The following is a 20,017-nucleotide window of genomic DNA, read 5'->3' as shown; positions in this document are numbered from 1 at the left end:
GTGATGATCCTGAGGAAGATTATGTGGAGCTTAATGATGATTTTATTGAAAAATGCAATGCTACTACTGATGCAAGAAAAATTAAAAAGTTGCTTGCGTAACATGTCATTAGATATAAATTGTCTCCTGATCCTAAGTTTGCCACATCTCCTATAAACATTAGGGATAAAGATTATGATTTTTCTCTTGATCTATCTCATATAGCTATTGTTGAGAAAGCACCCTTTTGTGGTACTGAAAAAGAAAGTGCTGTTGAACACATGACTGAATTATCTACTCTGAGTAGCTTGTTTTCTGATGATGTTAAGATGCGTACTTACTTTGTTGCTAAAATATTTCCATTCTCATTAAAGGATGACGCTAAAACTTGGTATAATAATTTGCCACCAAATTCTATTAAAAGTCCGAAAGAATTGCTTGATGTTTTCTTCCGCAAATACTTTCTCGCTAGTGCTCAACATATTGCTTTGCGAGAGAATTTATAATTTTAATCGTGAAGATGAAGAGAAATTGCACGAGGCTTGGTCGAGATTCTGCTCTCTTATTAGAGCTCGGCCGAGCATGATTTGGAAAAGCATGATTTACTTGATATATTTTATAGTGGACTAACCATTGAGTCTAGGGCATACCTGGATAGTTGTGCTGGTTGTGTTTTCAGAAAAGAACTCCAGGGCACGAAGAATTATTGGCTAAAATAAGCCGGAATCATGATGAATGGACGACGCCTGAACCAACTCCAACTCCAATATTGAAGAAGCGGGGTTTAATTAAATTGAATGATGAAGATATGAGGGAAGCCAAGAAGTCTCTCAAGGAGAAAGGTATTAAATCTGAAGATGTGAAGAATCTACCTCCTATTGAAGATATATGTGAGATAATTCCCCCTTCGTCTATGATTGAGGTAAACTCCCTTCAACGCTTTACTAGGGAAGATATTCCGTATTCGAAACCTCCTGCACAATGCTTAGATGAATTTGATAATTATATTGTTAAGCAAGAAAATTTTAATATGAGAGTAGAGAATCATTTAATGGAAAATTCTCAAGCTATTAGTGAATTGCATGATATTGTGGAGAGAACCTCCAATGATGTTAAGATGCTTGTTAAACATTTTCAAATGATTCAAACTCAAATTGATCAACTCACTAAAGTGCAAAATGACTTGTTAGGGAATAATTCTAAAGAGAAACATGCTTATGAAGTAACAACTAGAGGTGGTGTTTCTACCCAGGATCCTCTATATCCTGAAGGGCATCCCAAAAGAATTGAACAAGATTCTCAACGCATTGAACCTAGTGCTCATTCTAGGAAGAAAAAGAAGAAGAAACATAAAAATGTTGTAGAATCCTCTGAACCTGTTAATGATCCTAATAGTATTTCTATTTCTGATGCTGAAACTGAAAGTGGTAATGAACATGATAATGATAATGATAATGATAAGAATGATACTCCTGATAAAGAAGAGGTTGAAGAAGAACCTGAAAAGCAAGCTAAAAATAAAAAGTACACTAAAGAAGACTTTATTGCTGAGAAACATGGTAATGAAAGAGAACCTTGGGTGCAAAAGCAAATGCCTTTTCCTGCTAAGAAACTAAAATCAAAGGAAGAAGAACACTATAATAAATTTTGCGATTGGATGAAACCTTTATTCTTGCAAATCCCTTTGACTGATGCCATTAAATTGCCTCCTTATTCAAAGTATATGAAAGATATTGTTACTAACAAAAGGAAAATCCCCAATGAGGAAATTTCCACTATGCTTGCTAATTACTCTTTCAATGGCAAAATACCAAAGAAGTTGGGCGACCCAGGTATACCTACTATTTCTTGTTCTATTAAGAATAATTATGTTAAAACTGCTCTATGTGACTTGGGAGCCGGTGTTAGTGTTATGCCTTTTTCTCTTTATAAGAGACTTTACCTAGATAAGTTGATACCTACTGATATATCTTTGCAAATGGCTGATAAATCTACTGCTATTCCTGTTGGTATATGTGAGAATGTTCCTGTTCAAGTTACTACTAACTGCTTGATATTAACTGATTTTGTTGTGTTGGAAATGCCTGAAGATGATAATATGTCTATTATTCTTGGGAGACCTTTTCTTAACACCGCAGGGGCTGTTATTGATTGCAATAAAGGAAAGGTTACTTTCAATGTTGATGATAGGGAGCATACCGTTTATTTTCCCAAGAGGATTGAAAAAGCGTGTGGAGTTAATACTATTTCTAATGTGAGAACTATCAAAGTGGGAACTATTGATTGTCCTATATATGAGCCTAAGGAAGAATATCACACTCTCGTGATTGGATCCATATCAATACAATTCAAGGTAACATGATTGATTTGAGGTTTATTTCTTCTTATGCTATGTAAAAATTATTTGGTGACAAGACTTGATCAACCTTGTTAACGGATACTTTTTATATGCATAGAGGAGGTAAACAACATATCTTTCTTCCTCCACTTGCTCTAGTTGCTGTAGCACTTTTAATTTGCAAAGTTCTTTAGTTATTTGAAGATTTCGAAATTTTTCCTGGCCAGTAATAATAAACTAAATACCCAGAAATGTGCGTTTTTCAAAGTTTTCAAAAATTCACAAAAATTATACCGTTGGTCCTATTTTTCGACGAGGCACCTGGGAGTACCAGAGGATGACCTGTGGGGCACCAGAGGGCGCCACACCACTGGCCGGCGCGGCCAAGGAGGTGGCCGCGCCACCATGTGGTGTGGGACCCCCTCTGCCCCACTTTGTCATCTCTTTCGCCGTAACAGTCTCTCTCCCGAAAAAACTCGTACCAAGTTCCTCTCACTCGCGTTTTTGCTCCAGAACTCCAGATTTTTCGATCTCTTTGCTCAGCCCAGATTTCTGTCTGAAATTTGGCACATTTGCTCTTCGGTATGTGACTCCTCCACCCATCCAAGTAGAATTTCGTTTGGTTGAGTATATCTTGAATATTTTGCTGCTGTAGGTAGCATGTTTAGTGAGCTTGCATGCTTGTTCTAAGTGGTAGAAACTAGTTTTGATGCATGATTAGTACTCTAGCAAGTTCCTATGGTAGTTTCCCTCAATTATATGTCACCAAATCAAATTTCTATATTGGTTGTTGAAATTTCAGAAAATGGAGTGGAATAGATATCACTTGAACCAGCAAGAATTGGAAGTCCAACAAGTTATGATAGTCAATCGTGAAGAGGGAGTATACCCCTCTTACTACCCGTGCGCGGATTTCATGAGAAGCGCAGGGATATTTGAAGATGTTCAAACTCTAATTTCTCGTGCAGGGCTGAGTAACTTTGTTGAAGGAGAGCCAAGACAATATGTAAAATTAACTATGGCTTTTGTGCAGGACTTCAAGTTTAATTGGTCGCGATCTAGCCCCACGGTCCAGTATAAAATTTACAATAAAACTGTCAACTTGCCATTTAGTGCTTTTTGTGCAGCAATTAGAGTACCGCAATGGGGATCATGTGAGAAGATAAAGGGATCGCCGCAAGAACTCTCGGATCTTTACAAGATGATTTGCGATGGAAGGAGTTTCTCAGGTGAAAGTGGTAAAATCACTAGTATTCAGCTCCCGGCTATCCGCTACTTTGCCTATTTTATTACCAAGTGCGTTCTCGCTAAAAGGATTGGTGGTAAACTTTCTATCCCGGATTTAGCTTTTCTAGCTGCAGCACTGCAAAATAGTAGGTCTTATAATTTGGGGGCATTAATAGCTTATAGACTTGCTACTAACCGTGAGAAAGGTGGAATTTGTGGAGGTCTCATCGCCTCTCGTTTACTAGCTTTTCATAATGTAGAACCTCATCATTTTGATATTCCGTTCCCCATAGAAAAACTTGATATAGCCTCTATGATTAAACATGAATTTGTTTCAGATTCCTCCAACTTGGGTAACCTGTATTATAAGATGATATTTTATAAGAAAGTTTGGAGAATAACTAAGAAAACTGAGAAACTAGTAAGATTGCCTGCGCCTGTTTTGTCTAACCTTGATTCCAGGGGAGATTGGTCGGTTACAGAAGGTGCACTGGATGCACACATAGAGAGAGGAGGTCAACATGCAAGAGACGACACGGAGGTCGAGGAGCACCTCGACTCATCATCCGATGCAGCAAGTTCCTCGCATCAACACGGTGGATATGCGGAGCCTCCACGCTTTTCTTCTGCGCAGGAGCTTTACTATGACTACTCCATGGACTACCCACCGGCGAGGAACAACGACCCTCGTTGGGGTTGAACTCCACTTAGGCCAAAAGCCTAAGCTTGGGGGGAGGTATACCGGCATCACTCATTCTTTGCATATTATGGTTGCTGGATACTTGTACATACTTGTTTTGTTCGTTTGAGTGGTTTTCTAATGAGAGGAGGATGATATTTGGGGAAGTGCTGCCTGAAAACAGATTCTGGAACGTTACTGTGAAAATCGTCAAAAATAGCCAGAGCGTCGTTTTGAGCTGCAAATTTTTGTGCAGGTTCCCCAGGTTGTTATCTAACTTTCATTAGTTGAACACTTTTCGATCTGAGCAACGTAGGATTTTTGTTAAAATCGATTTCTATACTGCTGTCAGGTTTTGGCAGATTTCTGCCATCTCGCTTTTCTGTGTTTCTTTTAGTTTGCTATTTCTTGTTTTTGCTTTGTTTCTTTCCCAAAACACAAAAAGACCAAAAATATTTCTGTTGTTTCTCTTCACCATTTGTTTGCTTTGGTTTCTTGCATTTGTTTCACTTTATTTGCTATTGCTAGTTTGCTATAAGAAAACCCAAAAAGATTTTGTTTTGTTTGATTGTTTCCTCTTGTTCTTATTTGCAATTTGAAAACACCAAAAATATTTGCTGTTCTTCTCTGGTTTGTAAAGTTCTTTATGAGTTCAATGGTCTTCGGTGGCTGGAGCGTGGTTTTCATTTCATATTATCCAAGCTGCACAAGTGAAAAGGCAATAATGACGATCTACGACAATCTGATTGTGGTGAAAGACTGGTATGAACTCTATTTGTTTTCATTTTTGTACATATACTCATCCATGTGAGCATGCTTAGTTGGTTCATGTGAGGTATATGTTATTTGAGAAAGTCTAGTAGTTCATGATCTCTTATGTTTAGCTCCAATTTATTAATATGAGTAGCATGTCATGTATGTTTGTTTGCATTGTTTTATTCATAAGTAAGTATGGCATTGTGGTATCCTCCTCTGAATAATTCATTTATATCGACTTGGCACATGCTCACGCATGCATATGACTGAACAAAAAAGTCAATTAAGCCTCGATGATCTATATTGCTTCAGAGTTCTTGTATCACTTTTATGCCTCCGTTAATTTATTTTGCCGCAAGCATGATTATGACGATTCTTTGCTCTCTTGATTTGTCGCTCCCTAGTCTTTTGCTAGCCTTCACTTGTACTGAGCGGGAACGCTGCTCGTGCTTCCAAACACATGAAAACCAAGTTATTCCAGCGTGTCCACCATAAATACCTATGCATGGCATTTCAAACCATTCCAAGTAAATTCTCATGCGCTACCTTTAAAACCTTCAAAATGTTTCTCAATTTGTGTTCATGTTTCATAGCTCATGAGGAAGTATGTGGTGTTTAGCTTTCAACCTTGTCATTTACTTTTGACGGACTCTCATATGGACTAGTGGCACATCCGCTTATCCAATAATTTTGCAAAAAGAGCTGGCAATGGGATTCCCAGTCCCGAATTAATTAACTTAAATAGACACTCCTCCATGGTTTGTGATTGTTGGACGGCACCCGAAGGATTCGGTTAGCCATGGCTTGTGTAAGCAAAGGTTGGGGGGAGTGTCGTCATCATAATAAAACTTAAATAAAAAGGCGCTCCTTCATGGTATGAGATTGTTGGCAGGCACCCGAGGATTCGGTTAGCCATGGTTTGTGAAAGAAAGGTTGGAAGGAGTGCCAAATAAATATGCAATAATTCATGGGAGCCGCTCTTGAAAGTCCGGTTGGCGAGGTAGTTAGTGTACCCATTACCATTCGTTGACAACAACAAACACCTCTCAAAATAATTTTACTCCTGTCTTTATAAAATAAAAGCTCTAGCGCATGTTAATCCTCGCTTCCCTCTGCGAAGGGTCAATCTTTTACTTTTATGTTGTGTCTCCATTATTTCTTTGAGCACTATCTTGAGAGCACAACTGTCATTCTTAGTATAATATGCTTGTCTCAAAATATGATTGATTGTGGTATAACTTTGATGCATTTATCTTTTGACAATCACTACTTCTAGTCTTTCTATGAACTCCAGAGGTGCCCGGGCATTTATGTTTTGCCAACCAAATACAGGCAAGCGAGATACCACTTTATCATACTCTCTAATGAACATTGCAATCCTGCTTATATACATGATTCATGATGCTTATTATTAATTGTTGGTACCTCTCCATGATTGACATAGCTGTTAGATGATTTTATTTGCATGTATCTCATTATGAATTGCTTAAGTATTAGCCATAGCATGAGAATATATACATCATATGAGCAAATGTGTTCGTGAAAGTTCTTTTATCGCTCAGTTGTTAACTGAATTGCTTGAGGACAAGCAATAAGCTAAGCTTGGGGGGAGTTGATACGTCCAAAACGTATCTACTTTCCCGAACACTTTTGCTATTGTTTTGCCTCTAATTTGTGTATTTTGGATGCAACTAACACGGACTAACGCTGTTTTCAGCAGAACTGCTCTGGTGTCTCGTTTTTGTGCAGAAATCCAACTTTCGGGAAAAACCTCGGAATTTATGCAGAAGGCCCTATTTTCCCAGGAAACTAACGGAGCCAGAAGGGCAATTGAAGTGGAGGCCCGAGGGCCCCACACCATGGGGCGGCGCGGCCCGGGGGGGCCCGCGCGGCCCTGTGGTGTGGCCCCCTCGGCCGGCCTCCGACGCCCTCCTTCGGACTACTTATTCGCCTCGACCTAAAAACGCCAGGAGAGAAGTCAAAATCGCCAGAAACCCTCCAGAACGCCGCCACATCGCGAAACTCCGTCGCGGGAGCCAGAAGTCTCCGTTTTGGCACTCCGCCGGGACGGGGAATTGGAGGAGATCATCACCGCCATCACCGCCAACGCCTCTCCATCAACCAGCCATGTTTCCCCCATCCATGTGTGAGTAATTCCCCCGCTGTAGGCGAAGGGGATGGTAGGGATTGGATGAGATTGGTCATGTAATAGCATAAGATTGTTAGGGCATAGTGCCTAGTGTCCGTTATTGGTACTTTGATGATATTGTTGCAACTTGTTATGCTTAATGCTTGTCACTAGGGCCCGAGTGCCATGATCTCAGATCTGAACATGTTATTGTTTCATGAAGATAATCATTGTTTATGGTCTTACCTATAAGTTGTATACACATGTCGCTGTCCGGAACCGATGGCCCCGAAGTGACAGAAATCGGGACAACCGGAGGGAATGGTAGCGATGTGAGGATCACATGTGTTCACGGAGTGTTAATGCTTTGCTCCGGTACTCTATTAAAAGGAGTACCTTAATATCCAGTAGTTTCCCTTGAGGCCCGGCTGCCACCGGCTGGTAGGACAAAAGATGTTGTGCAAGTTTCTCATTGCGAGCACGCACGACTATATATGGAACACATGCCTATTGATTGCTTTGTACTTGGACACCGTTTTATTATTATCTGCAAATGCCCTGCTATGATTGTTACATGAGTTTCTCTCATCCATGCAACGCCCGTCATCCGTCCCCGTGCCTACAGTATTTTAATCCTGTTGTTTACTAAAATCACTACTGCTGTCTCGTATTTCTCGTCGTTATTTCACTACTGCTACTGCTATAAACCTGTTACTACTGATAAACCTTTGCGAGCAAGTCTGTTTCCAGGTGCAACTGAATTGACAACTCCGTTGTTAAGGCTTCCAAGTGTTCTTTGTCTCCCCTTGTGTCGAATCAATAAATTGGGTTATACTTCCCTCGAAGACTGTTGCGATCCCCTATACTTGTGGGTCATCAGTGCACACTATTCTTCCGGACTCAAAATTATCCACAGCTATTGCATACAGTTCACCATTGAACGGGGTAATGCAACGCAAACTATGGTTCTCCATCGAAAAACTACCATCTCCCCAATCTTCATATATATCCTTACTTGGAGTGCTCTCATCGACCCAACTAATTTCGTTTGGGTAATGTGATCAAACTAAGACCATAGTCGGGGATTTGTTCACAGCGACTGAATTCACAAAAACAGATGGCATCTGCGCCTCAAACATAGTGTTCGATGCCTTTGTGAGTGGGTTCAGAAGCCGTATCTTGTGCGGCGGGTTCTTCTGGGCAAGCACAATGACACCACGGCAAAAGCCGACGAAGTAGTATCTAAAATATATTGATGAAGATAACATTCAACACTAAGATTGAAAATAAGAATATATTAACCCTATAGATATGGAGGAATTTGGAGGAATTTGAACCTTGCACGAACTTCCGATAGATCTATGGTGACGTAGCGGGATGTGCCGAGTTGGAGGAAGGTGAACTCAGCGGCGCGTGGAAGGGCGTGGTCTACCATGATCCATTCGTGCAGGTGCACGTCGGGGTCAGGTAAACCTGAGCGCCAATTTCTACAGACTTGCCTCATAGCAGAGTAGGCGTCCACGTACTCCTCATTCGCCAGTAAGCATTCGCCGATCTTGTGAAGTGGTCCGTCACCCACGAGAGAGGCCCAGCTCACGGAGGCTCCGCGCTTGGATGCGCCGCCCTCGGAGGCGACGGGCTCTGAGGCACCGGGCTCGGCGGCGACGGGCTCGGCGGCGACGGGCTTGGAGGCGACGGGCTCGGCGGCGACGGGCTCGAGGCGACAGGCTCGGATGCGACGGGCTCGAGATGCGACGGGCTCGGCGGCGACGGGCTCGGATGCGACGGGCTCGGAGGCGACGGCTCGGGGCGATGGCCGCCGGCGCATTCTTCTTCTCCATCGCCGGCAGGGCTCGTACGGCGGTTGGGGTTTTTCCTTCGATTTGGAGAAGTTGATGGGACGTGAGAGGCGTGGTTTCGTGCGTGAGCGAGAATGAGACGTACTGTGTGCAGAGGGAGGGAGAGAGGGGCTTACGCGTCCTAAATGCGACCCGCATCCACTGGTGCATGTTTGCACCGCGACACGCGTCAACAATGGCACGTCTTCCACTTCTGCACCGCAACACGTCCTAGAGTCTAACCTTGGAAATTTAGATATACTCAGGTATACCCTCGAGTCATATACTAGCATTTTTTGTGTGCTCAGTTTTCCCCTTGGGTGCTAATACTGGCTAGTGCAATATACTCAGTTTTACCCTCAAGTGGCTGGTCAACAGCGAGTCAACAAATGGGATTAACCAGTTAAATTAGTTATTTAATGTGCAAAAAATTACGAAAAAGAGTGGCACTTACTCATGGAGTCTTTACCACAAGTTGCCACTTCTCAAATCATAGATAAATCCTAGATAAATCAAGTTTTACCACAAATTGCCACTTCTCAAATCACCTAGTAGCTATGAAGGTGCATGGTTTTCCACAATAAGCCCTACCCAAAACAGCTTTCCCCAAAACATACTTTGTCTGAATGAGGCCATAATTTTCACACTCGTGTATATTTGTATTGCAAATAGTTTGAGGTAGGCCAAGATGGGTTTCATTGTACAAAACACGCATTTTTCATTTTTTAAATCTCATATTTGAATTCCTTAGTCTGTTTACTACTCACTTGCCCTTGGTTTCTTGATACTACTCAGTTTTGCCCTCTCCCTTCACAAATTCTCACAGACGCCCAACATTGCCCTAATTGGTCTAGCCCATGTCACGCGGATCGTGCCCGCCGACCGTTGATCGTATGATTTAACGGGCAGGATAACCCCTATCTCTCTCTAGTCGGGGCCACCATCCTCTCTCTCTCTCTCTGTCGGCGGTTAGCTTCCACCCTCTATGTATGCTAAAGGGCGGTTACCCAGTACGCTAAAGTTTGGTTTTCTGCATTATTTTTCACGAGATAAATTATAAACTCTTTTAGGTATTATTTTTCATGCAAAAAATGATAAACCATCACCGATTTGTACTTTTCACGCAAAAAATGATACACCATCACCCATTTGTTGTAGCCATTACTTTTCACGCAAAAAATGATACACCATCACCAATTTATTATTGTAGCCATTACTTTCCACGGTAAAATGATGAACAACACCCATTTCTTGTAGCCATTACGGTAAAATGATAAACTATCATGAATTACTATTTCTTTTAGGCATTACTTTTCACGGTAAAATGATGAACAATCACCCATTTCTTATAGCCATTACGGCAAAATGATAAACTATCATGAATTACCATTTGAAGGGATCTCGGGATACTAAATTAGTGTCATAAATGCTACTACTTTTTCCTATATATGTTTTCAAAGTTTAAAGGGAAGTTTGACTAAACACAAAACCTAGATGACTACCCCCACAACGATCATGTCCTCCTTAGGTTGGCCATAGTGCTAGTATCTAAATAGATCTTGTACACACATTTTGTATTGAGATTCTACAAAACAATAAATTTAGAAGATTATGATATTACCCTATAATATCACCCACTATAGTGATAGTATCATGGGAGGCAAATACCATATGCATGATACAACAATATGATACTATGCACTATGACTAGCCTTAATTTATTGTGTAAACCCCCACAAGGCCACAACGGTCACCTCCTCCTTAATTTATTGTGTAAACCCCTACAACGGTCATCTCTCCCTTATAAACACCCACAACGGCCATCCCTTGTGTCAATAGGTTCTGCCTCTCTCTTCTTCGTTCACATACACTTGATCCATTGCCATGGCTTCCACGTGGATTATCATCATTGCCACCACCACTGTCAACACTTCCATTGATCATAGAGGAGTTCTTCATCGTCGTCTATGAAGATCCTTTGGTCAAGAAGGTACGTCCGCGTTCCCACATATATGATGCATGTGATTAATTATGGGGGCTACATGTAGTTCGCCCTCCGTTTCGTTTCTAGACTATGTTACTATTGCATAATATCAGTGGGGGAGCTAATAACTAATAACCATGGTGCCAACACATATGGTGAAAATTTGCTATTTTGCAAATAAAACAAAAAATACCACCCTGCAGGTTGCACTTGCATCTGATCTGCCAGTGCATAATACCAGACACTATGATAGCCTTAGACATCTTGCATGAAAATTCCACCTAAATTTTTCCATGAAAGAATTAGGCAATAAATGGACTCTATTAATATTACATGTACTACTACTCGGACGACGAAGATACTGACGATGAAAGCGACGACGACGTGAAGCCATGCATCCATCCCCTTTAGATAAGGGAATTATGACCAAGAATATATAAGTAGCTTCATATGCATCGATTTAGAGATCTAGCTATATATTATGCATTTAAAAAATTATATCGCAATTTCCACCATGGTTCGAGCACCACAGCCTCCAAACGATGCCGATATCGGCCTGGTCAGAACGGCTATGCTCGCCACCACTGCTAGGTCACCGTCGGGAAGCACCATGTTTAGCATAAGATTCACTTTAGATTAAGCTGCGAAAATAGTCACCTGCCATTGGCTGAGGCGGCCCCACAGAGCGGCTCTATATGATATTCTCTAAATAAATAGACGACCCTGATACGTCTCCGACGTATCGATAATTTCTTATGTTCCATGCCACATTATTGATGATATCTACATGTTTTATGCACACTTTATGTCATAATTATGCGTTTTCTGGAACTAACCTATTGACGAGATGCCGAAGTGCCAGTTGCTGTTTTCTGCTGTTTTTGGTTTCAGAAATCCTAGTAAGGAAATATTCTCGGAATCGGACGAAATCAACGCCCAGCATCTTAGAATCCCCGGAAGCATCCAGAACACCCGAGAGTCGCCAGAGGGGGGCCACAGGGGCCCCAGATGATAGGCCGGCGCGGCCCAGGCCCTGGCCGCGTCGCCTTATGGTGTCATCGCCTCGTTGACCTTCTGACGCCGCCTCTTCTCCTATTTAAGCCCCCTCGACCTAAAACCTCGAGACGAAAAAGCCACGGTACGAGAAACCTTCCAGAGCCGCCGCCATCGCGAAGCCAAGATCTGGGGGACAGGAGTCTCTGTTCCGGCACGCCGCCGGGACGGGGAAGTGCCCCCGGAAGGCTCCTCCATCGACACCACCGCCATCTTCATCAACGCTGCTGTCTCCCATGAGGAGGGAGTAGTTCTCCATCGAGGCTCGGGGCTGTACCGGTAGCTATGTGGTTCATCTCTCTCCTATGTACTTCAATACAATAATCTCATGAGCTGCCTTACATGATTGAGATTCATATGATGATGCTTGTAATCTAGATGTCGTTATGATAGTCAAGTGAATTTTACTTATGTGATCTCCGGAGACTCTTTGTCCCACGTGTGTAAAGGTGACAGTGTGTGCACCGTGTGGGTCTCTTAGGCTATATTTCACAGAATACTTATTCACTGTTATGAATGGCATAGTGAAGTGCTTATTTATATCTCTTTATGATTGCAATGTGTTTTGTATCACAATTTATCTGCATGCTACTCTAGTGATGTTATTAAAGTAGTTTATTCCTCCTACACGGTGTAATGGTGACAGTGTGTGCATCCGTGTTAGTACTTGGTGTAGGCTATGATTATGATCTCTTGTAGATTATGAAGTTAACTATTGCTATGATGGTATTGATGTGATCTATTCCTCCTACATAGTGTGAAGGTGACAGTGTGCATGCTATGTTAGTACTTGGTTTAGTCGTGTTGATCTTTCATGCACTCTAAGGTTATTTAAATATGAACATTGAATTGTGGAGCTTGTTAACTCCGGCATTGAGGGTTCGTGTAATCCTACACAATGGTGTTCATCATCCAACAAAAGAGTGTAGAGTATGCATTTATCTATTCTGTTATGTGATCAATGTTGAGAGTGTCCACTAGTGAAAGTATGATCCCTAGGCCTTGTTCCTAAATACTGCTATCGCTGCTTGTTTATCGTTTTACAAGCGTTACTACTGCGTTACTAAGCTTGTTTATCTTGTCCTGGGCAAAGCACTTTTCTGGTGTCGTTGCTACTGCTCATACTTATTCATACCACCTGTATTTCACTATCTCTTCGCCGAACTAGTGCACCTATTAGGTGTGTTGGGGACACAAGAGACTTCTTGCTTTGTGGTTGCAGGGTTGCATGAGAGGGATATCTTTGACCTCTTCCTCCCTGAGTTCGATAAACCTTGGGTGATCCACTTAAGGGAAACTTGCTGCTGTTCTACAAACCTCTGCTCTTGGAGGCCCAACACTCGTTCACGTGAGGAAAAGGAGGGGCGTAGACATCAAGCTATTTTTTTTGGCGCCGTTGCCGGGAGGAAAGGTAAAAGACACTCATACTCCGGTTCCTGTGCAACAAGATTTTCTGGGCGCCATTGTGTTTGTGCTCGAAGCTATTTCCTTTAGATCCTGCAATTGCATCTTTTTGTTTCTTGTTTACACTAGTTAGGCACAATGGAAAACAACAAAAATATGAGAGATCTTTATGAACTTTATCTTGAATTAGGACATGATGTGTTTGAAGAGAGAATTAAAAAACCCATGGAACTTTATATGCATGCTAATGGGAATGTTATTAATATAAATGCTTTGAACACTATTGTTGCTAATGCTATGGAAAATTCTAAGCTTGGGGAAGCTGGCTTTGATGAGCATGATCTTTTTAGTCCCCCGAGCATGGAGGAGAAAATTTACTTTGATGATACTTTGCCTCCTATTTATGATGATTATAATGATAGTAGCCTTTTGGTGCCACCTGTTATGGAGGATAAATTTGATTATGAATACAATATGCCTCCTATATTTGATTATGAGAATAATAATTATAGCTACTTTGTTGAATTTGCTCCCACTATTACTAATAAAATTGATTATGCTTATGTGGGTAGTAATAATTTTATGCATGAGACTCATGATAAGAATGCTTTATGTGATAGCTATATTGTTGAGTTTGCTCATGTTGATACTGAAAGTTATTATGAGAGAGGAAAATATGGTTGTAGAAATTTTCATGTTACTAAAACACCTCTCTATGTGATGAAATTTTTGAAACTACACTTGTTTTATCTTCCTGATCTTGTCACTTTGCTCTTCATGAATTTATTTGTGTAAAAGATTCCTTTTCATAGGAAGCATGTTAGACTTAAATGTGTTTTGAATTCGCCTCTTGATGCTCTCTTTTGCTTCTTATACTATTTCTTGCGAGTGCATCATCGAAACTGCTGAGCCCATCTTAATGGCTATAAAGAAAGAACTTCTTGGGAGATAACCCATGTGTTATTTTGCTACAGTACTTTGTTTTATATTTGTGTCTTGGAAGTTGTTTACTACTATAGCAACCTCTCCTTATCTTAGTTTTGTGTTTTGTTGTGCCAAGTAAAGTCGTTGATAGTAAAGTTCATACTAGATTTGGATTACTGCGCAGAAACAGATTTCTTTGCTGTCACGAATCTAGGTAAAATTCTCTGTAGGTAACTCAGAAAATTATGCAAATTTACGTGAGTGATCCTCAGATATGTACGCAACTTTCATTAAATTTGAGCATTTTCATTTGAGCAAGTCTGGTGCCTCAATAAAATTCGTCAATACGAACTGTTCTGTTTTGACAGATTCTGCCTTTTATTTCGCATTGCTTCTTTTGCTATGTGGGATGGATTTCTTTGTTCCATTGACTTCCAGTAGCTTTGGGCAATGTCCAGAAGTGTTAAAAATGATTGTGTCACCTCTGAACATGTGATTTTTTGATTATGCACTAACCCTCTAATGAGTTGTTTCGAGTTTGGTGTGGAGGAAGTTTTCAAGGGTCAAGAGAGGAGGATGATACAATATGATCAAGAAGAGTGAAAGCTCTAAGCTTGGGGATGCCCCGGTGGTTCATCCCTGCATATTTCAAGAAGAATCAAGCATCTAAGCTTGGGGATGCCCAAGGCATCCCCTTCTTCATCGACAACATTATCAGGTTCCTCCCCTGAAACTATATTTTTATTCCATCACATCATATGTACTTTACTTGGAGCGTCTGTTTGTTTTTGTTTTTGTTTTTGTTTGAATAAATGCTTTTGTGGGAGAGAGACACGCTCCGCTGGTTCGTATGAACACATGTGTTCTTAGCTTTTAATTTTCATGGCGAAGGTTGAAACTGCTTCGTTAATTGTTATATGGTTGGAAACGGGAAATGCTACATGTGGTAATTGATAAAATGTCTTGGATAATGAGATACTTGGCAATTGTTGTGCTCATGTTTAAGCTCTTGCATCATATACTTTGCACCTATTAATGAAGAAATACATAGAGCATGCTAAAATTTGGTTTGCATATTTGGTTTCTCTAAGGTCTAGATAATTTCTAGTATTGAGTTTGAACAACAAGGAAGACGGTGTAGAGTCTTATAATGTTTTCAATATGTCTTTTATGTGAGTTTTGCTGCACCGGTTCATCCTTGTGTTTGTTTCAAATAACCTTGCTAGCCTAAACCTTGTATCGAGAGGGAATACTTCTCATTGCATCCAAAATCCTTGAGCCAACCACTATGCCATTTGTGTCCACCATACCTACCTACTACATGGTATTTCTCCGCCATTCCAAAGTAAATTGCTTGAGTGCTACCTTTAAATTTCCATTCTTCACCTTTACAATATATAGCTCATGGGACAAATAGCTTAAAAACTATTGTGGTATTGAATATGTACTTATGCACTTTATCTCTTATTAAGTTGCTTGTTGTGCGATAACCATGTTCACTGGGGACGCCATAAACTACTCTTTGTTGAATATCATGTGAGTTGCTATGCATGTTCGTCTTGTCTGAAGTAAGGGCGATCTACCACCTTATGGTTAGAGCATGCATATTGTTAGAGAAGAACATTGGGCCGCTAACTAAAGCCATGATCCATGGTGGAAGTTTCAGTTTTGGACATATATCCTCAATCTCATATGAGAAAATTAATTGTTGCTACATGCTTATGCATTAAAGAGGAGTCCATTATCTGTTGTCTATGTTGTCCCGGTGACAAGGGATTAACTTGTCAATGCCTATGGATTGTAGGCTAGGGTTTAGTTAGAAGTAGAGGGTAAGTAGATCTCGAAGGTTTCAGCCGAAAAGTACTCGACGATTGTGAAAACTAGGGTTTGCAGACAATGATTCGGTTCTCTCTTTTGTCCCTCGACTCCTCCTTATATATGAGGTGAAGCCGAGGGACTCGTGCTATACAAGTTTACAGAGTCCGGGACGGTTTCTAACTCGTCCCGCCAGATTACAAACAACACTTCCTATTACAACTCTATTTCTTCCTTAAACGCATCTTGGGCTCCCGAATCTTCTTATTCTTCGGGTAGTGGGCCTTCAATAAACCCCGGGTACTATATTCGGCAGGCCCATTTGGGATGCCTATGTCAGTAGCCCCCGAGATTTTGCTTGAATTGTAAAGTCAGGGAAAATCTCCACTGTTTATTTTTACCCGAAAGCCTTAACTTTCTATATTTCTTCTCATAAAATTCTATATTGTACAGGGATATTGGTAATTGGGGCTAGTTCATCTGACGGATCAGGTACTAGTTAACTGCTCTAGTGGCAATCCGCAAAAACCTACTTCAAAATCACGTCCCTGGACATGATCTCGGATATCGTGTAAACTTCGACAGGTGCCGCTTAAGGTCTTACCATTCGTCGAGTCCCACCAAATTTATCGGGTACCTAACGCGTCCGTTAGGATTTTTCTTCGTATCTGTTGATACGGATAAAAGTAGCAGCGCAGTCTTTGGCGATGCCACGCCCACAGAATGGATTACTGGTCTTACCTTCGCAAATTTGCGGCATTCGAAATTGATCGCAACTTTGGCGTCCCGAGAATATATTGTCGAGTGCTTTTCCGGCTGTTGGAATGGCACATTTTATTGAGTCAAATATGACTTATATTGTTCTTCGATGGGAGTATATGTAGAGTTAATTATAACTCAAATATACTCTCTTGCTCTTCTATTTTTCCTTTGTTAATTTCATCGGGCACGCGAACAGCGTTCCCGATGGGAGTAGCTCGAGGCTACAGCCAAGAACTTGTGCTTGGTTGTAGGCTCAACATTTTATTCCACCTTGTCGCTATTTTGTCATTATTTCGCAATATGAACTCTTTCCTCTTCTTCTTCTTTTCTCTCTTTATTTTTATATTTCTCGGGTGCGCGAACAGCGCTCCCGATGGGAGTAGCTCCCCGAGGCTACAGCCAAGAACTTGTGCTTGGTTGTAGGCTCAACATTTTCTATATTGTCATACTCGAAATTTTACTTTTTGTCGGAGTAGCCCCGAGCATTTGGGCAAAAACTTGTATTTGATCAAAGGCTCCCGAAGTATTGAATATTTCATCCTGTCGCCAATCTCTCGAATACTTCCTTGTCGACATTCTTCACTTAATCAAATTTACTTCATCCTTGACAAGTAGTCGTGAATTTTCTGTCCTGTGGGTCCATTGCTTTCATCACGTTGACACGTCGTGCAAGTAGTGGACACACGTCCTCCGCTTTCCCGGCGCACGTACGGTAACGCCTATTTCAAAAAAATACTCTTTTGCCCTTGTGTCTAGAAGATCCATCCTCACCACACGATTTCTTCATCCAACGGCACACTGCGCTTCACCCGAATCTTATATAAACCCTTCTTCAACCTTCGTTCATCCTCGCTTGCGCCGCTCAATTGCCTTTTCGCAAAACTTCCCCGCGCCCAACTCTCTCCAATCTTCCGTACGCACATACATTGCTCGCCCACCGCCGTTGATGCCACCGCGCACGCGTCTCGACTTCGCCACAAAGACGCCGGAATCCAAGATGGCCGCCGAGGATTTTGAGTGGGAGAGATCCAAAATCTCCAATCAAGACATCAACACGCCGAAGAGGCTCGGCCTCATGACGAAGGAGGACGCCATCCGCTTTCCTAGCGAAGAAAGCTACCCCAAGCCTCCAATGGAGTATCGGGTTAGTTTTGTTGATCATCTCATCCGTGGCCTCTCTACCCCAATTCATGATTTTCTCCGCGGTCTTCTCTTTGTTTATGGGATTCAATGCACCAACCGACTCCCAATTCCATCCTCCACATTTCTATTTTTATCACCCTTTGCGAATGCTTCCTCGGAGTCCCTCCTAATTGGGCTCGTGGAAGCGTATTTTCTGCCTCCGCCGCAATGGCTCTCACAACGTCACCTATAACATAGGTGGCGTTGTTATCTGTGTCCGCACCGATGTCGATTACTTCGACGTCAAGTTTCCCGACTGTCCAAGGATGGCGCAAGAGATGGCTCTACATCCACGAAGAAAGCGCCAATTCTGGTGGAGCACAACATAGTTCCTTTCGACGGAAGTGCCGGGATTCAGCGTCGCCGTGCCTCGGGATGCCGAAGCTTCGAAGAAGAGAAAAAGCGACAGAGGCGCTCATGGCTCGTATCCGTCATCTTCAAAACACTCGAGGCAAAGAGCTATCTGGTGTTCAAATTATCGCCTACTTCCTTAGGATTAGAGTGCAGCCTCTTCGTGCTCGCAAAAATCCCCTTTGGACGTATTCGGTGAAAATGACGCCAACAGAATCTCCAAGTGATCTTTCTGTAAAGGACTTGGAAAAATTGGTTCGAAGAATTTCTCGATTAGGCAAGAAGGATCCTATTCCCTCCTCCCGTCGAGTGGAACCATACAAGGCTTCCAATCCTCTTCCCGAGGTATTTTGTCTTCTCGAAGTTTTATCTTGTTTTGAACTGTTCCTCGTATCTTATTTGCAGTGGTATCTCACTTATTCTCTTTTGTCACTATTTCTTTGTAGAATCATCCTACTATGGCTTCCCTTCCTCCTCTTCCCGAGGATGGAGAGGTCGAAGAAAGAGCCGTTGTCGATGATGTCAACCAGAGACCCCCTCTTTTGTGAATGAACCCGCAGATTCTCGAAAATCTGCGGGATCTACCGAGAAAGATGCTGCCTCTGAAGATACAACATCAGCACAATCTCCTCCTCCTGCTGTTTCTCCGAAGAGCAAAAGGAAAAGGAGCAATGCCGAAGATTCCGGGACCTCGAAACCCGAAGAAACTGCTCCTTCACCTCGAAAAGCAGCTTATGATCCATATATCGAGAGTATCATCAGCTCGTAGGTTCCTTGCTCTTTTCCTTTTCTATTTGAAGAATTTTATTTTGCCTTGCTGTTTATGCTGCCACTATTTTGTCACGTTGATGATGAAGAAACACCAACTTTAGATGTGGCTGCTCGAACGAGCACGTCACATACTTTAGTTATTTCAGAAAAACCGGTTGAAGGGGAGGAATCGTCGCCTCCTCAACAAAATGTTGATACATCTACTCCTCCTTCGAGCCCCCGTGCCCCTTCACCAAAAAGGGCACGGGTTGAAAAGATTGTTGATCCTGCCCCTCAGTTGGGCAGTTCGTCGACTCTGCTCTTAGATGATGTAAGTTTGTCGGCATCTATATTTTCCTTATTTTGTTTTTTCACACCTTTTCTCTTTTTCATGCCGACGTTTCTTTTGATGTATTTACCTTTGAACAGCCAATGATCAAAGAGCTTCTTCGGATCGGGTCCCAATTTGTTGGGTACCGTGAATATGCCGCCAGAGCCGAAGGTAACGACTTTTATACTTGCTATTTTTCTTTGACTTTCTATTCCTGTTGCTTGTCGCTATTTTTTGATCTTTCTTTTCTTTCTTTTTCATATCTCGACGTAAAAACTTTCGGAGGCCAACGAACGTGTCGACGCACTTGCTCAAAAACTCGAGCAAAGTGAGGCGGCTCGCAAGAAAGCTGAACTTGCTGCTAGCAAAGCCAAGGCCGAGGTTGATGAAGCCAAGGTGAAAGCTGCTAGTGTCGAGGAGCTGCAGAGAAGGCTCAAAGATGCCGAATCTGCCTTAGATGAGCAGAAAACTGCACAAACTGTGCGTGAACAAGAGATCATCAAGCGTCTGAAGTCG

The 20,017-nt window shown here is 41.9% G+C and overlaps 1 long non-coding RNA gene across 1 annotated transcript; it reads left to right on the top strand.

Moving 5' to 3' along the window:
* The first annotated feature begins 19,353 nt into the window (after positions 1–19,353).
* On the top strand, positions 19,354–19,672 carry LOC139837725 (uncharacterized). Its single transcript, XR_011754388.1, has 2 exons — positions 19,354–19,501; positions 19,600–19,672. It is a non-coding gene; the product is annotated as an uncharacterized lncRNA (long non-coding RNA).
* The last annotated feature ends 345 nt before the right edge of the window (positions 19,673–20,017 follow it).

Source organism: Lolium perenne, chromosome 1 (genome assembly GCF_019359855.2).
Source record: "Lolium perenne isolate Kyuss_39 chromosome 1, Kyuss_2.0, whole genome shotgun sequence".
NCBI lineage: Eukaryota > Viridiplantae > Streptophyta > Magnoliopsida > Poales > Poaceae > Lolium > Lolium perenne.
This window is presented reverse-complemented; position numbering and strand designations above follow the sequence as displayed.